Genomic DNA, 18,799 nt, shown 5'->3' on the forward strand with positions numbered 1-18,799 from the left:
TCTGAATGACCTGTAATACTTTCATTTTTTTAAATGGCTATCTTGTTATGTTTGATACTATTGTGTATGAAGATATGCTGAACTAAAAATAGATAAGAAATTAAGTAGCTACTGTTATGTCTTGTGATGAAATACTGTGTTGCTTAAATTGTTCTGTTCTGATCTGCTTTGTTATGTCCTCTTTTGTCTTAATCTCTTTAAAATAAAAAAAATTTAAAAACCCAACTGCAAGGGAACTAGTGCAAAGAATCAACAAGTGGAATCTCATCTTACTAAAAAGCTTTTGCACAACAAAAGAAATCACCAATAAAGTGAAAAGATATTCCTCAAAGTAGGAAATTTTTTTCCAGCTGTTTCTCAGACCAGAAACTACTATCTAGAATATATAAAACATTGAAAAAAATCATACCCTCAATTTAAAGACCTGGTCCAAAAATAGGCATCCAAAGTGAACACACATTTCTCAGATGAAGAAATACAAATCCCCAGGGAATAATGAAAATTGATTCAAAATCACTGGTTATTCGAGAAATACAAATTAAAACAACACTTAGATTCCATCTCACCCCAGAAAGAATTGCTGCTGTCAAGAAAGCAACCAATGATGGTGGGATTATGGAAAAAAAGGAACCCTTCTCCATTGTTGGTGACAGTACAGGCTGTTGAAACCGCTGTGGAAATCAGTAGTGGAGATTCCTCAAAAGACTAGCATTGGAGGTCCCATCTGACTCAGCTATGCCCCTTCTTGATATCTTCCCAAAAGAATTAAAAGCAATATACTACAGAAATATATATGCAGCCAGGTTTATAGCAGCACAGTTTGTAATAGCTAAATCTTGGAAACAAGCCAAATGCTTATCAACTGATGAATGCATTAAATATACATATATATATATATATATGTATATTTAATGCAGTGGAGCATTACTCTGCTATAGAGAAGTATAAACTGGAGACATTTACACCTGAATGACTGAGTCTTCAGACCATAAATAAAATCATGTGTAAATATCACATCGTGTCTCTGGTATGAGAAACTGAAAATATAAATAAGAACCAAATAATAGATAAGAAATTGTTCAAAAGAAAATAGTAGTGAGGTATGCTGAGGGGAAAAGGAAGGAAAAGAAAAGAAAAAATGAGAAAAGAAGGATAAAATGGAACCAAATCTTTGTAAACAAGAAGGACAAGGTGGGTTAAAGGGAAGGGAATAGAATAAGGTAAAAAAGAGATACCTCCCTATGATATCTATCTATATAAATATATATATATACATCTTAATTAAAAATATAGCTTAAAGAATTAAAATGTGATATGTACATGTATCAACGCTCTACAGAGTGTAACTATTGTGCATTACAAACATGTACCTATAAAAAGTAAAATAAAAAATAAATGCAACTACAACACAAAAAAGGAAGGAAATTCTCATGCATGTTATAATATGGATGAGCCTTAAGGACACTATGCTGAGTGAAATCAGGCAGACAAAAAAGAAGTTCAGTTTGATTCTACTTATATGAAGTATCTAAAGTAATAAATTCTTTAAGACAGAAAGTAGATCAGTGGTTTCTAAATCTTGGGCAAAGGAAAAATGCAGAGTTAGTGTTAAATGGGTACAGAGTTTCAGTTCAGTTTCAGAAGATTAAAAGCCTTTGACAATGGATGGTGGTGATCATTGCACAGTAAAGGGAAAGTACTCGATACTTTTGAACTGTATCATTAAAATGACAAGTTTTAGATTATATGTGTTTTACCACAGTTAGAAAAAGTAGAGAGCTCAAGAAAAGGAGAGATATCTTATAAAATTATAGTAATAGTTTGTCAAGTGCAGAGTTTGGAATTCTGGGGTCCATTTATATATTTAAATTTTATAACAAAAATTTTAAAGTATGAGACCTTTCACATATAAGAGATTTATTTTAATCCCTTAGTTTTTCCCACACCTGGTCATCAAGGTTACTTTTTAAACTATAAATACATAAATACAAATTTCTGGGCTCTGGTCCAAGCTGATTGAATCATCATCTTTAGGAACAGAGGCCAAAAATTAGTATTTAAACAGGTGCTTTAGAGGATTCTGATGTAGCAAAAGAATATTAATATCCCCCTATCCTCAGATTAATTTTTCTTCCTTTACATCTGAGCATAGGCCTATGGGAATCATGCAGAGAAAAAATTTTATCCTTTCAACAGACAATTGGAAGACTTATCTGAGGAAATAATTCTGCTAGTAATTTATGAAAAGATATAAGCCTTTTGGAAAAAGGGGATAAGGAAGAGATGATAGTAATAGATATTGAAATTATTGCGATCTTTGTAAAATGAGAATTCAACATCAGGTACTATTAATTAAATGATAAAGAAAATTAACAGTCCTGGCACTAAATGTGTGGATCAATTTTATATGTTGCTATTGTCTATTGCATTAATATAATAATTGATATTCTAAAATATTGCTATTAGTTGACATTATATATATATATATATATATATGTAGCATATGTTACTAAATGTCTTTCAAGAGATCTACTTTGACAGTATCTTTTAGTGCAATGCAAGACATTAAATTTCAAGTCATCAGAAAGTGTTTCTCAGTCTGAAAGTTCAGGCTTTTGATCTCATTTGTCTCAACAGATCTTGGGATGGCAACATGGTTCAGGAGTTATTGGAAGAAGTACTCTGGTAGTGTATTTTCTACCAGAACAGATTTTTAATGACAAATACTGTTTGCTTTGGACTAGAAGTCTTCCAGATTTTTACTTGCTCTGCTTTTAAATTTTATATATATCTAGCTATTACATTTCTTTCATATCCAACCTTTTATTTCCTATGAAAAAGTATTGCCAACCAACTGTTCTGTCAGTCCTAGAACTTTTCAAATGTGTAGCTTCCTGCGGTTAGCAAGGGATCACTGTAATTATTTCGGGCATGAAAATAAGCATTATACACTTATTCTTCATTACCTTAAGAAAAATTGGACAAGTCACTGAAAGCATCTTAATAAGTGCGGTATGGCAACATATTTCTTTAATAGAGCAGTTTCTTCACACCCCACTGTTTCTGCATGCTGGTAAACAGTCTTATCAGAAAAAAGCCAGTGGAAAAAAGTAAGAGCTTGTTACTTCCATGGAAGGTTTTTGTGAGAGCATTTGTAAAGGCACAACCTTAGGAGCTATAACCTGGTGGACAGCATTCCAAGTTCTTAGAGGCTAATGTCCCACTAGGGTAGAAAAACATCTCCATAATCTCCATAGGCTGCTGTGTCACCAGTCCTCAATGAAGAAGGAGATAAGTGTGTCACACAGCAGGATGCTGAGCTCAGTTGGGGTACAGTACAATGGTACCCAGAAGGAATAAAAATCTGAACCTTCCTTATTTCAGGCATGAAAATAAGCATTATACAGCCCAGAGAATAGTCCCTTAAGGGAAGTGGAAACAAATACCAAATACCGATTTTGACCAGCTACTTTCCTTCCTATATGTGAGGACTGAGAACCAGGAAATAATTTGAACAACTCTAGTACCTTGTGCTGTGGACCAACTTATTTATTTTACACACAATGATGCTTATTTCATATACTTCCTTCCATAATTGATTTTCACAAGATGAGTGCATCTCCACCTCCCCTCCTTCTCCGTGTGTGTGTGTGTGTGTGTGTGTGTGTGTGTGTGTGTGTGTGTATGTGTGTGTGTCCTGGGTTTTACATTCAGGAAGATGATTCTTTCCTGAAAGCAGATGGGGGAGAAAGAGAGAAAGATGTTGGAAATTGTTCTGAGTAACTATGTCTTTAAGTTGTGGTAAAGTTTAGTGCAAATTGTAGAATTGGAAGGTTTTCCTGAATTACTGACTTCATACCTTTCTTTTCTGAAGGCTGAATTCACAGCTATCTGAATCCATATGCATTTTTCTTTTATGCATTTTTTGACTGCTATGCAATAGGCTTGCTGTTGAGGGTCTGTGTGAAAATTCCAGTGGAAAAGCAGATTTCTTTTTTAACTGATTAAAATGTGTGGAGCTGCTGTGATGTTTCTTTTGGCTGCAGATAATACCACAAAGCTCACTTGATGACGCACACGGGCAGCTGATAACAGCTGACACATGGGAACCTAAGCCAAGTATGTGTTATCAGAAAATGAGCTGAAAACCCCATAAAACTCCCCACTGCTTGACTTGAAAATATTTCTTTTGCAATCTTTTAATGGCATTGTAGATGATATTTTTAATTTTGCATGCTAACCTATGTGCAGCAAAATCTGGAATGAGTGTAAAAACATGACTCTTCAATGACTGTGAGCTAGATATACAGCAGAAGTATTAATGTAACCTTTAGTAGCAGAATATCTGAGGCTGTATGAAATTAATACATTCATTTAGACTTAAAACTAAGCATTAATCTTCATTTGCCTTTTTATTTTTTATTTTACAGAGGATAAAACAGAATAAAACCAATCAAAACAATCCAGTGTAAATGATACAGGATTTCAAAACATTATAAGATCAACAATAGTTACCATAATTCCTTTTGATGCCTTCAAAATAGCTGCAGAAAATCAAAGAGAACAGAATAAAATAGAAACAATAAAAACAAAACAGTGAATGCAATAAAGGACTTCAGAAGAAGCCTATGGTAAATCCAAAATTGCTATCATAATATATCTTGCTATCTTTGAAATAGCTGCTCCTGCCATCAGATTTAACATAATCAAACAAAACAAAAGAGTATGAAACCCAACCCAACAAAAGAATGGAAACGATACAGGACTTCCAAAACAACACCATAGGGAATCACGAATGACTGCAACCTTCAGAAGATCCTCTCCTAGATGTCACATTGCATACTGCTATCCTCTGAACCTATGATCAGATCACTGACCATAGACCTACAATCTTAGTGAAACCCCAAATCACCACAGGCATCCAATTGCATTTCACCTCCATAGCCATCATCACAGCCTGTGTTTTTCTGGGTGAGCTAGCCACTTCTGTGTGTGTGTGTTGGGGGGGGGAGTGGGGGAGGTACTTCTTGTTTGTCAGCCTTGTTTGTGCTGGAAGGTTCTAGGGTCCGTCTGTTCCAGTTCAGCGGCAGCTCGCACATGGCACTGCTTCCAGATTGGGTTTGCTTGCTGGTGCAGCTTTGTTTTCTCTTCCCTCATCCACGAATGGTGCTGACTCACATGGATGCCTTTTTATTTTTAATCAATATTGTATTTAAACATTGGCAGAATGTTAGAAATTAAATAATATCATAAGAATTAATAACAGTGGGTCTCTTCTATACTCCTTCCCATCATAGATTTTTCATCTTGAGAGATACAAACTTTCAATTGTTTCAGTTGTCTTTTATCTAAAGATTTCCTACTGTAGAAGACAAAAACTTTGTTCTCTGCTATCCTATATTTTTCTATTACACTTTCCTTTCTCTAATCTTCCAATGTAGGTTTTAATTAAATTGTTTTTGTACGTTTTCTTCATTAAATCCCATGTTTATTATGATTATTCAAATATAATTCACTACTGAGCCCCAGTGAATTATGATCATATTTCTTTTCTGTACAGCTTTTCATTTTCCCCACTAATTGCCTTTTGTCAAGATTAACTTTCCGTGCACTCATTATTAATTTATTCCCAGACTCCCACAGGATTTGCTTCATGTAGACTTACTTGCATCTCTCAGTATGTTCACATACGGAGATACACTGCTCAGATCCCCTTATGAAGGAGCCTGCTTCAGGAAGTGAGAGATCACAAGTTGCTTCTTCTGTGAATGCCCTGGATTGCTCCCACTCAATGACAATCTGACAGCAGTTTCAGGGCCCACGCTTCACTTGGGGATTCCCTACTGACCTGACTAAACTTTCTGATAACTGAGCTGTGGTCTGGGGATTTCCTCCCCAAACCCTCCTTTTTCTCTCTCCTTACGTAGAGATCTTATCTGTATCAGAGTCTGAAGGGTCTCCATGCCTAATTCTGGTCCAACTTCCTTATTCTTTCAGACATTTCCCTCAATAAATCTTTTATATATCTAATCTCATCTTGGCACCTGCTTCTCAGAGGACATTAAATGGACAAAGGAGGTACTGGAAAGAATTGGAGAAAAACACACAAAAATGGGATTTGAGAACTGGCTTGTTTTTGCCCACATGACAGGACTACATCTTGAGAGGATTGTGGGTGAAGTGGATGCAGGTATAGTTAGAAGCCTAATCACTTAAGATTTCATTCATGGTAATGTGGGAAATGGGACATTCAGAGGACTAATTACTAATACATCGTATTTATATCCTACAAAGAATAATGGAAAACTGAGGGTGTTTAACAGAATAGTAAAATATCACTATGAGTGCTAGAGAGACTTTTTGGCATTTTACAAAGAAGCCCATATCTCCTAGAGTGGAGAAGCATAACAGTTTAGAAACAGACATAGATTTTTGTAGTTAAATTCACCAAGGCTCAGAGATACCTAAATAGTCAGCCAAGGCAGGTCCTGGAACCTGGATACTTGGGATTGAGATATCTAGGAGAATGTCCTTGAGGGTTTTGGCACTGCAGATTTTCCTAAGCCTCAGTAGATTGAGATAGTTCCTTCCTTCATAGTAAGGACTAATTCTTTTTCCTGTTGGCGGATGCTGCCTAGATCTCTGTCCCACAGTGGAAATGCCACCCCAGGAATGCCCCTCAACCTTGGGTTGTCAAGCTGAAAACTAGGCTACACAACCTCACCAAGGCTGTGCAATACCTAATAGGAGAAGAACAATAAGAATTAGCTGTCATGTACTGGAAGATACTGCGGCATAACTTGGCACTGGAGTTTTGATTGAAGGGATTCAGAAGTGGGACTGTGTAAACATAAATTTATTGTTTTGTGGGCACTTTCTTGGGACAAAGGATTTAAACTCTGGCAAGAGCTCTAGGCAATGAAGCAAATTTGCTGATGAAGTTAGTCTTTGAATCTAAACAAAGCAATGATCTGAGTGAAGTGGAAAAAACGGGCAGTAAAAGAAGAAATACTAAGGCAGGGGAAAGTCAACAAAAAGTGATTTTTTTTGAGAGACAGAAGTTATATACCATTGAAGGGTCAGTGGACAACCAAATAGACGAAATGACTTTGCCATTTACTATGATTTAGTCTTCATATTGAGAAGCTAATGGGATAGGAACATGAAGACAGTAGCCAAAGTAGCAGAAATGGAGCTTATGGGAGATGTACATGGGGCTGATAGCAATGTATTATCCACTTACCAAAGCCAATATATCTATTGATGCCACTGAATATCTAATTTTTCAGTAACTAAGAGCAATCCTGAATCTTTAATGTGACACCATTATATTAGGAAATCAGTTACTTGGTGGGAAGTCAATAATGTTAGGCCTTTTGCCACCTGGAAAAGCCAATGGTTATGTGATAGGATACTTCATTTGGTTATGGAGTTTACAGAATACCTAATTGATTTACATCTTAACAGCATGGCATCACAGTAGCGATGCACTTTACAGTGATGGAGATAAGAGGGAGAGCCTGGTAATATCACTTGCTGCACAATTTGGAAGCGACTACTGGGCTACTGTGGAAATAGTGTTCTAAAGGCACACTAGAATCCTCACTTGGAAGCAATCATCCTCAAAGATGAGATGTTATTCTCCATGACATATGCATATTCATTCTAATATATGTATTAAATCAGGCACCTTCATATGATATTGTAATCCTAGTAGGAAGACTACATGGATCTGTGTCTCAAATGATAAAAAGAGATGACTCTCCCACAATGATTTACTGGGGTATTTGTATTTCACAGTTTGCAACTTTGGGCTCTGTGTTAGTCTGGATTTTCCAGAGATAGAGAATCTATCTGTCTATCTATCAATCAGTCTAATCATCTATATTGCTGGTATGGTACTATGTATTATAAACATTTGTATATTTATGATAGTAACCTATATCTGTCTTTACATCTAATATCTATCTTATAAACCTATCATATTAACCTTAAAACTTAGTTAATATTACCTCTGTCTTGTAGGTCAAGGGCAGTAGATTACTCAATTCAGTCTTTTATTCATTTAATATGTATTTAATGAGTTACAGTTAAATGGTAGACAGTGTTCTCATCAGAGTAAGTAAATATGTCAGTAATGCAAATCAAAGGGTATGTAATTTCTAAATCTTATGAGCCATCTGCTGGGTTCATCTACTGATGAGACATGGAACTACTATTTTATGCAACATAGGCAAATAAATAATTTCATAGCTTTTTTATTTTAAAAACAAAAATAAGGAGGATAAAATGATACAGAATTTCAAAAAATATGTTGCATATTTTTATTTTAAAAGTAGTTGTTCAGATTACAAGCTTTAGGCTTAAAAATGATCAAACAAATGATGAAAATGCAAACTGTTCTTTTTGATGAACTAACAGATCAATAGTATTTATATTTATCTTGTATATATATACATACACACATATATATACAATCTTTTCTCCTTTCTCCTATTCCAGCTGTTCTTTCCTTTTGAGCACTTTCTTTCCCTTTCATTTTCACAATATCTGTTATACATTTTGAATCTTATTTACTCTTTCAGTTATTTTTTACATTAGGGAGACAATACAATATTTACACATGCAAGTTTGATTTATTTCACTTATGAATATGGTCTAAGTTGACTCCATTGACCTATAAAAGCCTGACATTTGTCCTTCTTTATAGTTGAGTAATACTCTATTGCATAAAAATACCACATCTTTTTATCCATTCCATGATTTTTGGGCATTTGGGTTGTTCCTAAGATTTAGCTCTTTCAAATTGTGCTACTATAAACATGGATGCACATATATTGCTGTGACATCATGTTTTCAGTTTTTCTGGGAAAATACTCAAAAGAGGAATACCTGTATTGAATGGAAGCTCCTATTCTAGTTTTTCTGGTTTTTGTTTTTTGCTACTGGGGATCAAACTTATAACCTCATGCTTGCCAGGGAGGTACTTAGGGTGCTGAGCTAAATCCCTGGCCCTAAATCCTAGTTTTTTGAGGGTTATCCAGCACTGATTTCCACAGTGGTTGTACCAGTCTACACATGCACCAACAGTGGAGAAGGGTTCCCTTTTCCCTAAGCCCTGCCAACATTTGTAATTGGTTGATTTCTTGATAACAGCTATTCTTGCTGGGGTGAGGTGACATCTCAGTGTGGTTTTAATTTACATCTCTTGAATGACCAGTGATGCTGAACATTTCTTCATGTATTTATTTGCCATTGGTATTTCTTCATCTGAGAAGTGTGTGTTCACGTCAGATGCCCATTTTTGGAGAGGGTCTTTGAATTTGGGGGGCTTGATGTTTTTCAATTCTTCATATGTTCTGGATATAAGTCCTTTGTCTGAAGGGTTACTGGCTAAAATTCTTTCCCATCCTGTGGGTTTTCTTTTCACTTTGTTGGTGATTTCTTTTGAAGTGCATAAACTTTTTAGTGATATGAGATCCCAGTTGTTGATTCTTTAAAGTATTTCCCATGCAGTTTGCATTTTGTTCATGTACTCTTTGCCTATCCCTATGTCTCCAAGATTTCTACCTATCTGGTCCTCCAGTACATTCAGTGTTTCTGTTTTAATATTTAGATCCTTGATCCATTTTGACTGTAGTTTAGTGTATGGTAATAGGCATTGGTCTATTTTCAGTCTTCGGCATGTGTAAAGCCAATTTTTCCAACACCACTTATTAAAGAGGCTATTTTTTTGCAGTGAACATGTTTAGCCCCTTTGTCAAATATAAGGTGGCTGAGTGTCTTTGTAGTTGTGTTTGTATCTTATAATCTGTTCCATTGATCCTCAGGTTTATTTCTTTGCCAGCACCATGCTGATTTTATTACTGTGGCTATGTAGTATAGTTTCAAGTCAGGAATTGAAATGCCTCCTGTCTTGTCTTTGTTGCCCAGAATTTACTGAGGGAGTCAGAAAGTGGTTCTTCAGGAATATCCTGAGCTCTGAAATATGCCTTTGCCTCAGTTTCTACTACATAAAACCCCATTGATACCCAAGGCCATCCCGTCCTCTATTAACAAACTTTCCTGCTGGCAGCTTCCAAAGCCATCTGATACCATTTTGAATTGATTGTGCCATTTCTTTATCTTGTAAAAATGTTTCACTTATTTTGTGTTGAGAATTACAGGTGGGAGAGAGGCATCCTGTCTTCCACTCACACAGTGTCCATCCCAAACGAGTCAGTGTGCTACTTCATGGTGGCCAGGACACTCAGCAGCTGCTGGTCCACAGCACCCAGGTGACGATCTGAGAGCGTAGGGCAAATGGGGTCATTGGCCATGGCAGATTTGAAGGAAGATTTTGGCACTCCATTCTTTGGGTAGTTCAGTCTTTTCCAAATGGACACCTGAATGACGCAATGCTGACTGAGACAGGCAAGAATGCTTCTCTCATCCAGTGAGGGGTTCCCAAACCTTTTGGCACTATTGAGAAGGAGGAGCACACTAGCACCTTTATCATCATGAAAGCTCTCATACTGATGCTGGTCAGCATTTGAAAATCAGGTAATCAAAGACAGAAGTGTCAGTAATGTCCAAGAGGCGTGGGCCTGAGTCATGTGGAGATTTTTTTTTTTCATGGCATCATATTCCCACCTGGCTGGTTTGCTTTCTCTGTAAGTCCTGTCCCAGGGGTGTTGGTGTTTCGGCAGAGGTCATACATCTGGAAACCAAAATATGACAGATCCCTCCATCATGTCTCTGTTGGCACATGCTGGCTCTTTTTCTTGGCAATAATAGCACTTTTTGTAGAAACAAGTATTGTTTCTTACTGTTAGGAAGCTGCTCCATGGCAACAGGCTTGATTTCTGTTTGCAGAGTAACAAATTTGCCCATCACCAAAGGAGCTTGGCAGAAACCTAGAAGCTTGTCCAAGTGAAAGGCTGCTACCTCTGCGTCGTGTCTATCACAACTGGCATATAACTCTCCCCTCCACTACATAGTCTTGGCTATACTGCTTAGGTTTGAAGACAACTTTCCATCCTCTTTCAAGGATCAGTAAGACCTTCAACCACGTGCCTTTACAACCCACATCAGCTTTAATAATTTTCTTGGTGGCTCTGACATGCGTGATTGCTCCCAGCTCTTTGGTCTCTTCAGGGTACACTTCCCAAGGCACCACCTGTTCGGCTGCAATCTCCCAAGGAGCCTGCAAGGTATGGCCCAGCTTGGGTGCCAACTCTGCTCACAAGCCAGTCATCATTTAGTGAAAAGCTCTCTGATCCTCCCAGTTGTCAGCTGATGTATCTAAGACATCAATCAGAAAAACTGGGGAAGACAAAGATAACAAGGAGTACTGCTATCTGCACAACTCAGTGCTTTAGCTTGGTGTTGACACCTCCCCCATCTCTTGCTCGCTTATCAAGGAGAGCAGGTGATGATGGTATGCAAGGAGATCCCATGATGCTCCACAACTCCTGCTCAGCCCTAGGCTAGCTCCATGGCCGTCCACGTGGTGCAGTGCAGCGTGACCTCACAGTTATTTAAAGTATTTCTTTTAAATGATAAATGATTAGTCTGGAAGTTGACTTCAAGATAGTGTCCCTATTGTAATTAAGATGATAAATTATTATCTTGTCTTGTATGTAGTTTTTATGTATTCAGAAATAATATCTGAGTATTTTATAATGCTTATGGAAAAATTATCATGAATTCATCACTTGGAATGCCTCCCTTAGGTTGTAGTTCACACTTGACACTTTGAAGAAATAATTTGGCAGGAAATGCAACAATTTTATACAAACTTTAGCAACTTAAAAAAATGCTGAAGGTGGTCAGTATTGCCAGTCAGGTAATCAAAATCAATGATGTCTAAGAGGTGTGGGCCTGAGTCATATTGAATTCTTTTCATGCATTACAATATTTCTCATCATACTCCCACCTGGCCAGTTTTCCTTCTCATGAGTCTGAGGGGTGGTCATGGTTGTATTTAACTCTTCCTTTAAGACAGGATGTATTATTGACTGTAACTTTTTTTGTTAATAACTTCAGTAATTTATTGCAGCAATATTTGCGATTGGATTCATAGTACAGATTCCTTTTTTTGGTTGCAAGTGGAGAGGAACAAATATTATAACCTTCTTTGTATAGGACTTTAATGAGACTTTGTGTAGGACTTTAATGAGAAAAATTAAATGCTACTGCTTATCAAAAGCCATACTAAAAACAGTTGTAATAAGATCATGTAAGAGCTGTCCTATAGTGGTTACTACTACAGTATCAGTTATGGCAGTGTTTTACTGAAGAGACCTATGAAGCTAAGCACGTCTCAAAGCAACTTTTATCACTTAAAAATTACAGAAATGGATCAGCAGCACTAATTACTCATCAAGGGCTTGAAGGATGAATTATGCTGGGCAAATATTGGTGAGGTTATGATTCTGCAAACATATAGATATTTAAGTCTCTGCAGTCTAAATTTGGATAATCCACAAGTGTAGAACTGTCATCCTAGTTAAAATAAAAGCAGAAATTATTAAATGCTTTTCACTAGTATTTAATAGAAACACTGGAAGGCAGACAGGGCATAGCAATACTATGTTAATGACATTTATTTTGTTATTGTGCAACAGTCAATTGATTCTCCCAACCAAATAGAGGAAATGTGACTTTCTAGAAATCCCTTCCTCGTAGAGAAGAGACAAACAAGTGGAAATTTCTCACTCTGAAACTCTTTGAATTAATATTAATCCTGACTCAGAAAGGATTTTCTTTAACAAGTAAGCATTCACAATTTGGAAAAATGCTGTGTGATTGAAGAGAAAAATGAAATTATGAAATATTTTCTAATACAGAGAAGCAAAGAGATGAATAAGATACTAATTGTCACAATGCATGCAAATTAAAAGATAATTTTAAGGTGATAAAAATTGATATTCTTGGGCTGAGGATGAAGCTGAATGATAAATGGTTTGCCTATCAAATGTCAGGTTTTGGGCCCAATTCTCAGTAATGGGAAAAAAGACACTCAACTCTTAATTTAATGTATTTGCCATGAAATTTATTATATCCAAAATCAATATTACCATATCTGCATGTTTTACTTACTTTACTTAAATTGCCTCCTGTCATGTTTTCATTTGTATTATTTCCAATAAATGTATTTAAGCATATCTTTCCTAAGGAGCATAGTTTGAATGATGGTCTGTAAATTATGCTGGAGTATTTGGTTTTTTAAAATTAAATTTAAGTAATTTGAATTTATTGTTGAAACACATATACAAATCATTTTGTTTTCTGTTGCCTGAGGCTTCATTTTCTAATGCCATAACTCTTCTATTTTAAGTTTTATAGAATATTAGTTGGTTTACATATGTGTATGTGTTTCTGTTGGGAAATGGATGATATTTTGCTTGATTTTGTATTGTCTACTGAATTGGAAGCCATCTGTATCTTTTGTCTAATTCTGGCAGTGATCATTTTCACTTGTAAAAATATGCTTGAATCTTTTTCTTTTTCTCTGTTCCCTACTTTCAAGATTGAAAGAATTAATTTGCTAGATCTAGCACGAATCATTTGTTTTCCTGTTTTCCAGGAGAATATACTCATATTTGTTATTTCATCATGGCATTGCCTCTTTAGGAGATTACCAACTGTTTGCCAAAATGTCATTTTTCAGCCCCACCAATAATATAGAAAAGATGTACTTGTTACAGTTAGTTTTTAAAAATTTTAGCCATTAGAAGTTTTATAGATTAGCATTTATGTTACTATGTGGGATCTCTTTTGAATTAACTTTGTAAAATGTGTAAGGGTCAAATTTCATTTTTTAACATAACTATATAGTTGGTTTTTTTCTATTATTGAAGAGATTATCTTTTACTGCTGTTGAATTACCTTAATAATTTTATTCAAAACCAACTATGTAGATGTAGAACTATTTCTGGATTCTCAGCTTGGTCCTATTGATCTGAGATCTATTCTTATGTGGATATTATGGACTATATTGATTATTGTATGTTTATACTAAGTATTGAGATTACCCAGTTAAATCCTCAAATTTATTTTCTGGCTATTTGGAGTCTTTATATTCTACGTAAATTTTAGAATTGGCTTGAAAATTTATGTCAAAAGGGTTTATCAGAATATGGTAGTAATCAAGTTGGGTAAATTCATATTTTAAGAATTTGACTTTTGTGATCCATAAACATATGTATCTTATTCATTCACAATATTTTAAATTTTTCTCAGATATTCATAGTTTGTAGTATACAGATCTTATACAAAAATATTTAAAATTTATCCTCTCTCAACGTAGAAAGTAAAATACAGGGTCAGTTCTATTAATTATTTGTTGAGTTGATAGTTGATTCTATATTAAACCCTGAGAAAGAATACAAAAAGATAACATGGAGACAAACTTGTCAGTGCTTGTTCCTGAGGAAACACAGTGCCTAACCTGTGTGGTAACAGGTTAAATGCTATTTGCTGTTCATGGGGCTTTATTTGGAAGTGCGTTCTTCTAGATGTTTATATCACAAGCACATTCCGACAGCACTGGCCCCAGCCTGTTATTTCCACCTTGTAGCTCACATGGTTTTGCTCTGGCACTGATGTGCGTAAATGTGGTTATTTCTGTGGTTTTCTAACAGATTCTAGAGAGCTACAGATCATGCGAAAGGTTAGAGGTCAGTTTTTCTTTCCAGATATAGAACAAAGTGAAACTCTTCTAAAAAGCTGGGGCTTAGCAAAGTAATCTTGTAAATTTAGTTTTCCTTCCCATGAATGAAAACAAAAAATAGCCAAAGCATCAATTTAAAAATAAAACCAGAAATCATTAACACAGAATGATAGTCTTGAGTCTATGGAGAATGCGACACACACACACACACACACACACACACACACACACACACATTGAGTTACGCCTACTCCTCTCATTGATCTCTCTTTTTAAGTGTTTCTTAGCTATGTTTTCCTGAAAAAGAGTTTGAAAATATTTTGTGTTTTTTTCATATAAGAAGGTTAATATACAGCACAAGATATCTTTAATTCATAATAAGTTTTAGAGAGAAAGAGATAATTGGGACCTTACAATAGCAAGGCATTTATATTGTAAATCTGTGGTTAATTCAAGAATACATAGAAATACGTTATCTCCTGATAAGGTTGATTAGATGGATATTCTAGTGAATACAGTAAATTAGGTGTTTCCAATGTTGAAATCTCTATTTAACATTCTAAGAAAAATTAAGATTTTATTTAATTTTAGTAGGACTTTCTCTTCTCTTTTTATCTCTTTAGGAAAATTCTGCATTAGAGAGCGAGGGGAATCTTTTTTGCTTACCTTAACTGAAAAATGTTTGTTTTTAAAGAAACTAAACTCAGAAACAATACTTTTTGTTATTAAGTTGTACACTGGAGAGATACGTTGCTACTTATAGTGAATCTCATCCCTGGCTTCAAACTAGAATCTCCTTGATTGATTTTCTCAAATTGTGTGCCAATGAGTTATCCAAGGGATTATTAAAGTGAAGATTTTGATTTAGCAGTTCTAGATGAGTACCATTTGTAACAATCCCCTGGATGTTAATACTGTTGACCTGTGCATCGCAAATTTAAACACTGCAAGAATTCATGGACTGAAGTTCATTTTATTTAATGTAAGATTCCAGAATGTTAACAGATATAGTCTGATTCTAAGGCTATAGTTTGTTGTAGCTAGAATGTAGTATGGATTTTCATACTGTACCAGAATACCTGGTGAATCATGAATATTTTGTGTGCATCTATAGTCTTAAAATATTTATAGCTTTTGCAGTTGTGAGTTATTCCAGGGATTTGGGAAAGAACTGTCATTGCATGAACTTACTAAAATTGTGTGAGCATTTTGCATGTGTGCAAGGAGTATTAACTTATGGTCCACAACTCACCCTTAACTCTTTGAAGAACTGATAGCCTCTAAAATATTGCAGTATACTGATTGAAAAATATCTAGATTAGAGAAAGTTTTTTTTTATTAAAAGATTCTTTATCAATGCTGTATTTTGTTTGGTCAGTCTTGCATACCTGTATCAGGTAGCCTGAGAAATTACTTTGAGGATAACAATATGCAACAACCATTTTAAAATTTCTATCATCTTGTTTTGAAACCCTATATTGCCATTGTTTTCATTGTTGCTGATATTTTGCTTTCCTTGTTTTTTAATTTTTTGTTTGCTTATTTATTTTTCTTTTTCTCTTTACAATAAAAAATTTAAAAACACAAACGCTGCATAACTGTTCAACTGTTGAGCTACTATATTATGCTTAATATGTGGTAATATCTCATCATAAATGTTATCAGTGAGAAGATATATCATTATTTAGTGAATCTCTAAGAAATAATACTGCCAATTAAGCAATGAAATTAAATTAAATCTAATTTAAAAAATGTTAAAAATTTAAATAGTATGCCTTGGAGTCAATGAAATATGTGATTCAATTATGAAGATTCTCTATATGATGAAAGTTTCAGGAACACACAGATTTTCTAAAGAATTTAGATTTTTGCATGTCTCACTTATTTTTATTATAATGTTACTAATGTTGAATGATCCGGCCGCAGATCAATCCGTGGGGTATACCTGGAGGGGGAACAGGGATGAATAAAACAGAGGGGAGACAGAGAGATTGAAGCAAGTCCAATCAAGCCTCATTTATTCAGGAAATGGTCGCATCCTTTATGGGCCAAGGGTGGGCTGGTGGGACAGGAAGAGGCTACGGGGTGGTTTCTGATAGGTCATCATCACATCCAGGTATGTGACGTAAGCAGGAGAGGATTATGGTTAATGTAGGCAGGTGCATCATATGCCCATAGGAGAGGGAGGCGGGGAGGCAGCAATTGGGCAGTTGCACTGCTCTCTACAGTTGAAGATGTATCATCACCATAAAAGCACAGTTCTGATTCTATGTCTCTGTCTCTGTCTCTGTCTCTGTCTCTGTCTCTGTGTCTCTGTGTCACTGTGTCTCTTATCTCTCTCTCTCTCTCTCTCTCTCTTCTCTCTCTCTCTCTCTCTCTCTCTCTCTCTCTCTTCTTCTTCTTCTTCTTTCTCATTAAATCCAGGGCCTCTCCCATGCTAGGCAAGCACTCAGGTATAGCTATATTCTCTGTCCCCTCATCTTTTTTTAACATTAGTAACGATAGTAAGTGGACCCAAATTCTTTGTTACCCACTTGAGAGAGAATCTGATTGGAATGTATAGGTGGGAGGATCTTGATTAAGTGGACAGAGTTATTAAGGCTTCCAGAAGAACTTTTCAGTACTATTCACCAGCAGGTATTATTGTCTGAAATAGCATTATAAATGCTTTGCAAATTTTTCATCAAATGCTTTATGTGCCTTGAAAACAAAAGGATCATTAAGAATAGTTAAAGATCTAGTAACTGAAGTTGCTTAAAATCTTTTAAACCCCTCTTTATATAAGAGTTTTCTAGAATACATACAAGTAAAGCTTCCTGTAATTTAAAAGACAAGCATTTATTTGAGGGAATATGCTCAAAGATTATATAGTTGTTTATTTTTGTGGGAATTATTGAAAGTCCACTGAATTAACAGTTTAATCAAATAGCTACTTAAAAATCTGTATATCTCTTAAACAAATTCTGAGGAGCAAGTAGTTCTTTAATGCTAATGGGAAGAATTATAAAATTTAAGTAGTGATATAAAGGACTTATATAATTAAAAATTCCAAAAAGTTAGTAATGGGATTATAATAATTGAATAATATAAAAAAATGTTGTTTGTAATGAGAAAACTTAACATTGTAAAAGACATTTTCTCTAAATTAATCAAGTCTAAATGAAAGTTTTTGAAAATTCCAACAAATGCCTATAGAATTACTTTAGAAGGGTGTTTCTCAAATGCCCAATACAGTTTTTTTGAAGAAAGGCAATAGATAACAATTTATTCACCTGGAATTAAAACATCATTTGATTAAAAAAAGGCAGTTGGGTGTGGTGGCACAGGCCTGTAATACTAGCATTTAGGAGGCTGAAGCAGGAGGATCACCATGATTTTGAGGCCAGATTGGGCTATGTAGTGAGTTCAAGACTCTCTAAAAAAAAAAATCACTGAGGTACTTGCATACAAAAAGACTAATAAATCAGCAAAATATAACACCAAGGAACAAATCTTTTGAAAGAATTTAATATATGGTATATAGTAAGTTTGAAGTGGTAAAATAAAAATGAATTATTCAGTTAGATACTAAGATAATTGATGATTTAAAAATAGTATTAGCTTCTGTGCCTTATACCTTTGTACCAAAATATATTCCACATATAATAATATTTAAGCACAAAATTAGAAACCATGTAAGTATGTACTCCCTTTTTAGTTGTCTAAGGGTTGTTTGCTTTAAGATGGATTGCCCTTATTTCTACATGCACGTATTTCTTATCAATAATTTCAATTTTTAGGAATGGAAAATAATAAGTCGAAAGTAAGAAAGTTGTATAAGCACAAATCAAATTAACATAGATAGAATCATTTGGACTTTTAAGAATACAAAACTCTATCTTTTTTGTTTTTATTTTATTTTCTAGTTGGCATAATTTCTGATTGATACTTAACCCTATTGTATATTTTGGTATCACCATTGAGCCCAAGAATATTAGTCACTGAATTGCTTATACAGGTTGTAGTTCTCTTATCTGAAATACATGGGGTTAGAAGTATTTTTTGTTTTTAAAGTTTTACAACATTTGCATATACATAATGGGACATGAAATTCATTTATGGCTTGCATATTCTAACGCATAGACCTGAAAGTAAATTTATACA

The 18,799-nt window shown here is 35.0% G+C and overlaps 1 pseudogene; it reads right to left on the bottom strand.

Moving 5' to 3' along the window:
* Positions 1-10,160: 10,160 nt before the first annotated feature.
* On the bottom strand, positions 10,161-11,438 carry LOC100720234 (glycosaminoglycan xylosylkinase-like; annotated as a pseudogene).
* Between the last annotated feature and the right edge of the window lie 7,361 nt (positions 11,439-18,799).

Source organism: Cavia porcellus, unplaced genomic scaffold, assembly GCF_034190915.1.
Source record: "Cavia porcellus strain 051 isolate PalLab524CR breed Dunkin Hartley unplaced genomic scaffold, mCavPor4.1 scaffold_22, whole genome shotgun sequence".
NCBI classification, from domain to species: domain Eukaryota; kingdom Metazoa; phylum Chordata; class Mammalia; order Rodentia; family Caviidae; genus Cavia; species Cavia porcellus.